The sequence below is a fragment of the Balearica regulorum genome, chromosome 2 (assembly GCF_011004875.1).
Source record: "Balearica regulorum gibbericeps isolate bBalReg1 chromosome 2, bBalReg1.pri, whole genome shotgun sequence".
Classification (NCBI taxonomy): domain Eukaryota; kingdom Metazoa; phylum Chordata; class Aves; order Gruiformes; family Gruidae; genus Balearica; species Balearica regulorum.
In genome coordinates this window covers 140,557,528-140,565,497 of record NC_046185.1, presented here as the reverse complement: position 1 = coordinate 140,565,497, position 7,970 = coordinate 140,557,528, and positions in this window count along the sequence as shown.

Sequence of the window (7,970 nt, the reverse complement as noted above, 5' to 3'; positions counted from 1 at the left end):
TTGTCCTTACAGACACCCTGTGCAATCAGCATATTATCAAAATGTTTTAGTAGTGGTCAGTCCTGCTTCAACGACTTTGATTTTTAAAGATACTGTCCTTCAAAAAAAAAATTACTTACCTTGCTGGCACCTCACTCTGCCATAAACATTATTTTCCCCTTCATGTTTAGAAATACAGATTCATAAACAAGTAACAAATCCTATCTTTCTTTATGCCTCAAATATAATCACCACATGATGTTGGTTTATTAAGCCCTTCACTAAAAAAAATGGTTATTAACTTTTGCTACAAAAGAACCTCTTTGAAATTTAATAATGTCTTAATAGTTTGGGGAGGAAAGTAACAGAAGCTCAATTGTTTTAGGAGAAAAAACCACCCACAATGTCTTATTTTTAGTGAACCTATTTTTAGCATTCTAAAATTAGCATTAGAATAACAAAGTAGTAAACCAAGGTCCTAGACTACTTCATTATCTTAGTTATTAGCCTGACAGCCTAAGTGACTCGATTAAACATCAATGACAGAAGAGCTGAAGAGTTTAAAGGTCAATAAATACGGTGATAGGAATCCTTCGATGTAGCCTTTTGCTACAGACTTCTGGGGCTTAAATGTTGACAAGCTAATTACTCTTCTTCCCTAATTAAGCAAGCCTTTCTTGATCAGCTGGTCAGTGAACAGCTGATCACAATTGCTCATTTTGAAGTTTGGAGAGGTCTAACCCAACCTAAATTAAACTTGTAAACAGCAGAAATGAAAGCCAGATCCCAACTCGTTGATGTTCTTAATTGAACTATTGTTGAAAAAAATTCTATTCCCAAGTTGTAAAAGCAATTATGTCATTGAGCCAAATTCTGGTTCACAGTCACATGAGAATGAGCCACCTCACCCATCTCCATCCAGGTGGATGAGTCTTGAGAGTATGAAGACTTAATATGGAAAGTGTCAAAGGAAACAGACTGTAACTTTCTCTGTTGCCTTCTTCCATCTCTCTTAATCTCTGTTTCCCCCATTGAGTGAGGTGCTCTGCAATTACCCTGAAAGATAAAATATAAATCCTCTATGAAGTCAGAGGGCTGCAGGTAGAGGAGGGCAGACAAAGGTGGCTCCACTGCCCTCATGGTCAATGTATAACATATTCATTGGCCGGGTTAGGAAACACTAATTCTTATGGCATCCTGCTTTGACTAGAGTGTACCAAAGAAATGACTGGGGTGGAAGAAATCTCCCAGTCCTCTCATCCCTTTCCTGTCAGGAAAGGATTTGAATAAAATCCTAAAAGCTTTCACGGGAAGCGTGAAGCCCCTTCAGTTCCCCACTAGCCTATTATTAACACTGTTTGTCTCCTATTCCTGCCATTAATGACCTTGCAACTACCGGTATCAAAAAGCAGTGTATTCTTTCATATAGATGTATGTCCTGTGGTGGCTTTTCAATAGCTCTGCTGGCCATTTGTGCTAGCTGCCCCTCTTTTATATAAAGGGAATTTGAAATGATATTTACATACAAATACAGATAAGAAGTAGAAAATGCAGCAGTCATAGAAATAAAATGAGCCACATGTAATGGAAAAAGAATTTTACATCCATTTCTCTGAGCTACAAGGCTACATGAGGGTTGGTAAGCACAGGGGAAATAGAAAAGCAAAGCATATACGGTGCAGACTGGGACAGGACATTCAGGCATTGACAGGAAAAAAGGGATCCTGGGGATGCAAGGACAAAGCTGTGCGGGGGATAAGATAAAAAATAGACCAAACACCAGACAAGAAGATCCTGGAAGGAAAGAGATAGCAAAACTTTCCCCCCAGTCTCAGCCAGAATTATTCCTTCCTCTTTGCAGCTGCGCTTCAAATGCTTCCTATGCTTTGTCTGACCCCGGCTGCTTTGTGGCCCACTTTCACCATGCTTGTAGGTGGTGGCTTGGATGGAAGAGCTTCCAGCTGAGTACTGCAAGGGAGAATGAGGCTAGAAAATGGCATATGTGCATGATAAGAAGAGTCCAGGAAACAGACCAGCCCAAGTAAAAGAAAAATTACTGTGCTAGCTCCACTGGGAAGATTGGAGGATTCTACTGAGGCTACTGAAAAAATGATTTCCTAATGGAGAGCGCTGTATACTAGGGTTTGTCGTCGAAAGTTTGTTGCTAAACTGCACTCCATCATCATAAATTCCCCCTTCTGTTGGTTAAAACATGTATCAGTTGGAACCGCATGCTGTAAAATTAATATATGGCTGGGGACAAGTGGGTTTTCCACATTGTTAAACTGATTTAGTAACTGAAATGGAAAATCTGGCTCTCTGATGTCACATGGATTTATTCCAAAATCTATGCAACAATAATCTAGTGCTTGGAAGCGTGGATGGGTGACTGTAAGCATCTACTTAAATATTATAGGCTCAGTCTCTACCCCATGAAAGGAACCCAGAAACCTGATGACATGGCTGAGTGCTCACAGGTGGCAATATTTCTCCACTCACAACCAGTGAATCCAAAAGGAGAAGAAAGCAAAATTTTCCTGGGGTAGAGGACAGCAAAGACAGAAAAAGCAATATGGTGGTAAATTGGAGCAATACTTCTGACCTCTCCATCCTTGCCTCCTGGCTGTGGGTGGCTGATGATGCTCCTCCTCCACAGCTGGACTGCAGCTCCTTGTCTGGACTTGGTTATTAGTCGGTTCACATTGACTCTGTCCATACTAATAAATTAAATAGTACTGAAGAATGTTTCCAGGCCCTAGAAATCAATCATTCATCCTTTTAAATTGTGTGGAAGGGTGGACAGTTTAATAGCACAGACACAGGCCATCACATGCCAGCCAGCCTTAGGGCCAGAAGAGCCCTGGGCACATTGACCGGAGGTCCCCAGCCACTGCCCCTTGCCCCCTGCGGACAGGCTGAAGCCAAAGTAGTCGTAGTCCTGGAGTGGAGGAGAGAGGAGGTTGTTCCAGCTGTTCCTGCTGAACTGCACCTCTGGGGCTCAGCTCCTGCTGAGTTTGGAGTTATTTGAACCATCGCAGTGGTGTCCTATTTACCCCCAATTGGGACATTAAGGGTCAAAACCGGTGCCAGGAGGTCCCAGGAAGCCCCCAGCTCTTCAGTAACAGGTATCATGCTGTTAATATTTGAGAGTACAAGCAGTCTCTCACACGCACATGCCTTAGGCACAACTTTTTAGGAAACTGAAATGCACCTGCAGTAGACAAGGAAAATGATAGTTTCTCATGTAAAATGTAAGAAAGGATATAGACTGTTGGAATTACCTGTTTGCCAAGGAATATTTAATAGAGGTCCTCTTTAGTTCTCATACAAGGAAGACTCTGGTTTGTTGACTGTCCTAAATCACAATGAAACTGGACAACAAACCTACCTAAGCAGATGAAAACATATTAATAAGAAACCATATCTGAACATAAAGGTCATTCTACTCATCTTTTGCAGTGTTCAGAGATCCGGATGTGCAAATCTACCTTATCGGAAAGAATTTTTGTCCACAATTAACTGTCCCATAGACAGGTCAGTAAGGCAGTGACCCTCTCTGCTGGGGTTGCCTCTTCCTTGCGTGTAACACGCTGCAGTTGTGTTCAGTTCAGGACCCACTTCCCCCTTGCATGGGCTTGAGCAGTGTATCACAGCTTGTCAGGTGCAGAGCCTGTAGCAGCATAATTTTAGTGCTGGTTTTTTGTTTGGCTCAACAACAGCTGTTTTACTTCTTTCCTCTCCTTGGCCATTCAATCACTGCTGAGCTGCTACAGCTGCGATTCCCATAAGTGCATTATCGTAACTTCCACTGCACAGCGGGAGCGACTATTCTACCCAAAGTTGCATCTCCTTCCACCCGGATATATGTTAAATACATGGCCAGAGGGGACCACCCCCAGCAAAAAGATATTTCTAATCTGAATATCAGATGCCTAAACCTCATCCCCAGACACTTTATGAAGTGTTTTGGTTTAATGGAAAATTGAGATGGGAACAGCGCTATTGGCAGAAGCTTAGCTCCCGTTGATACTGATCATTTCATTCACACGTGGTCTGCACTCAAGGACAGAAGCACTATTCCCCTGGCAAAGACAGGAAAGGTGCAGCAGGTATCAGCATCATTTCCAGAAAAAAGCTGTACGAGGAAAATCTAGACTGTTTCAACTAAACCCAGCAAACCAGTAACCCTGACAATATTTAGCCAGATTTTCCTGCTGCATGTTTACAATAAACATGGTGAGTAAAACTATTCACTATTATTAACTCCTGTCAGTTTTGCAAAGAGAAAAGAATAATTTTTCTGCCATAGCCACTCAGCGGTGCAAATTGCAAGTTAAAAAAAATAAAATTAAAAAGGGACCTCCACACACACACTTTTTCCCAGAAATAATATCACTTGTAGAATCACAGTCCAAGTTCAAAGAGAATCAGGTCCACTGCAAGAGAGTAGCACATCAATTTTTTTCTCTATAGTGTTTTTGGAAGTTGATATTTTGTAAGCAACAAAATCCGTTATTGTTTTGACAGAGTGTGGACATTTAAAATGGAGGCACTGTTGTGTTATTCAAAATTGTAAATTAATGCTTATTTTTTGGTTTGAACTGGAATTGCCAGCCAAACTCTGATGGAGGTCTCACTGCGAATCAGTTAATCGGACTCCGTGTTTTGCCTGCTGAAAGGGTCTGAAAACTTTCAAGCAAAATATCGCCTCATGTTCTCAAGCCTGGATGTAAAAAAAAAATTATTCAATTTAACTGTCTATAATCAAACAAAAACTCAGTCTGTTTTCTTCAAGAGCTGTTGCAAAGGAGCATATGCAGCTGTACTAATAGTGACTAAAATTTTATTTGACAACCAATAGGGTAATTAGTAAATTAAAGCTTGTTTGTTTTGATGTCTGATTTATTTGAGTGACATCAGGATTTTCATTCTAAACTAACTTTTTTTATAATTTGTCGCCCACTGGATTTTATTCTTTCAAGTATATTCCTCTGGAACACAGCTCTGCTTCCTCCTGCTACAGAAGACCAGCAGATGTAAATCAGATCTCGGTGGGGTTTTTTTAATTTCTCAAAGAAGTCTTGTATTTGTCAGTTTGCTTAACACTAAAGACTTCAATGCAAAACCTGACTACAATATGTCAAGGGAAAGTCTACTTATGGAGGAAGTAAAGTTACATAATCTCATTTTCAATTACGTTTCATTTAGGGCATATTCTCATCATCACCCACTATTAAATACAAAGATTCTTGACAAGGAACTCCTTGAGGAAAACATGTCATGTTTAAGGATATATAGCACACATGTTTTGTAAAGGGCCAGAAACCTTGTTTAAAAAATCCTAACAGCTCAGTGCTTTAATTATCCTGGGATGAGCTTCTGCAAATCCACGACCTGCACATAGCTCCCATTAAGGAAAGTGGTGATTACTGCCTGGATGCAATCTCCTCATCAGCGGGCCACGCTTTCATGCCATGTCTTAATGGCAACTTCAGGATGGACATCCACAAGTCAAATGTCCTGTTAAGAGGAGGACGTGTTGTATTCAAGATTAAATGAAGCTAAAGGACGCTTCAGACAATCCAAGTTTCTGATGTTGTTTAAATGTTGTGGGTTACATTAGTCTCTGATGTGGGAGTTATTGCTAAGATGAACTTGACACAGTTTATTTTTGCTATCCACAAATGCATCCTCATATGGCAATGAAAAACTGTGCTAAATGGACATATGTAAGAGCCATCACCTTGTTATTCAAAACAAACTTGACTTTCTTGAAGTGTAATCTCAGAAAATGCACACCCAAGGCTGGAGACAGACTTTCCTGCTGGACAGGTCAGGTTGTTATCATAGCCAGGCTGGTGTCACATTTTCTGCAGAAGAGGACACTTGAGGAAGGAGAATGGGTTGGAGATAGCTTTCGCGCATCTCCCTCTGCGCTGTGCCGAGAGACAGCAGGGATGCGCCCCACCGCAGCGGGCAGAGGTGGGGGGAGTTGGCGCAGCGGCACCCTGTTCTGGAGGAGAAGGCGAAGGGTGAAGCACGAGGGACTGACGGCTTTAGAGCCAAAGTGAAACATGTGTAAATTAAGCAAGATTTTAAAGCACTTTGGACTAAATTAGTCTCTGGTGGAACTTCGCTGGTGTTTGTGGAGTTACGCCCTGGATGAATTGGGTTCTCTGGCATGAGAAATGAATGCTGCCTGACTTTAAATAGAGCATGAGCTGTTTGCAGTTGAGCCAGGCTTGTTTCCTCTTGGAAAAAAATTTTCCTTGCAACCTTTGTACCCAGTGATTTTGTGTCCTTATAAATGGGCTGACTGAATGAGACAAAAAGTAGTGGGGTACCATGCTGCGTGTGTATGACAGGCAGACTAATTTAAAGTCTTAACTTATGAGCTGGGTTTTTCCAAGGCCATAGATTTTCATTAGCTATTTGCTGTTTTAATAAGAGACAACCACAGCAACAAGTAGTACAAATGTTAGCTTTGAAATACAGAGCACCTCTTAAACCAACAGAACCAGCAATAAATGGTGTGTGTATATTTGCTCATTTGGCAAAGGTAGACATAGACCGGACCAAATTCATCCCTAGGGCAACTCCATCAGCTTCAGAGGAGATACTCAGGGAACGAATTTGCAATTTTTCTCTTAATGCCACTTCATTCCAAACATAATTATTTTTTCATGGGCTATTCAATATGGTCCAGCTGATCCAACACAGAAAGGGGACTGCAAAGACCTGTATATTGTTTCTGGTTCTTCCTTTGTACCTCTGTTGCAATTACTATTTCTAATGTGTAGCCATTTGCTCCACACACTTTTTGGGGAGCAGGAACTGTTTCTTATTGTGTTTTGCTTCATTAAAGACTTCTAAAACTAATCATATAAAAAATTGCAAGACATTAACGATGCCTGTTCTTTGAAAGGATAACAAGATAGCCTGAGGAATGGTCAGCAGAATTAGTCCAATCTGCTCTCCTGTGTTGGATTTTGCTGAGGTTGAGGTAGCTGGCCCTTCTCCGCATCTATCGCCACATGGCATCAGAGGATACAGATGAAACCAGTAGGTAATTCCACAATTTTATTCTGGTTTTGCTTTCTTGCTTTAAAAAGTTGGACACATCTCGGCAGGCGTGGCAAAGTCCCATCTGGCTAAATGCTCCCTCATTCATTTTTCCTTTTGGCTCAGACAGAAAATGTACACGTATAGACCTGAATACACAAATATAACCTTACTGTAAAGCCCCAGGAGGGCATTTACTTATGTGCTACCACTTTCTTTGATCATACTCCACTGAGAGCCAGTAGATAATACAGCTGCTTACGATCAATGAGCAATTTGGTGAGCTGAGGCTCCATTAGGAGATGGCTACTGAGACCTGAGCCGTGGGAGGAGAGGGCTCTCTGCACTTCTGCAGAAGTAATGAGATCCATGGACCTCCCCATCAGTCAGACTGGTAAAGGGTGGCAGGATTTGGATGGTTTTTCTTACTCACCTGGCCTGCAGAACATGTCAAGGAGGTGTGCTGAGGACCCAGCCGGAAGTACAGACCCGCCACTGAAGTCTTTGCCATGTGCTGTGGATCTCAGCTGAAACTGGAAAATCTGGTACCTAGTGACATAATCAGAGAGAGAATAAAATTTTAACCAAGAAACACCCTCCCTTTCTGAGAAGGGCTGCAGTACCATCCTTTCTCTGTAGGCGCTTACTCCTGCCTTTGTCTATTGGGATACAAAAGGTCTAGTCGAGCTGCTCTTGCATGAAGGTGGGTCATTCCTTTGTGCCCCATGCTCTGTGGCTAGTGCTGGCATCACAGCATTACCTATTGCCTGCATGGCATCGTTATTTCTTAAATTAGGTCCTTAGATCGTGATTGGTGAAGACCATTGAATAAATCCACTAAATTTAATGAAATCAGTCTAACAGCTCTAGAAGTAATTTTGGGGTTTTAAAATGAAAAAAAATTTGCTATGGAAATTGTGTAATTTATT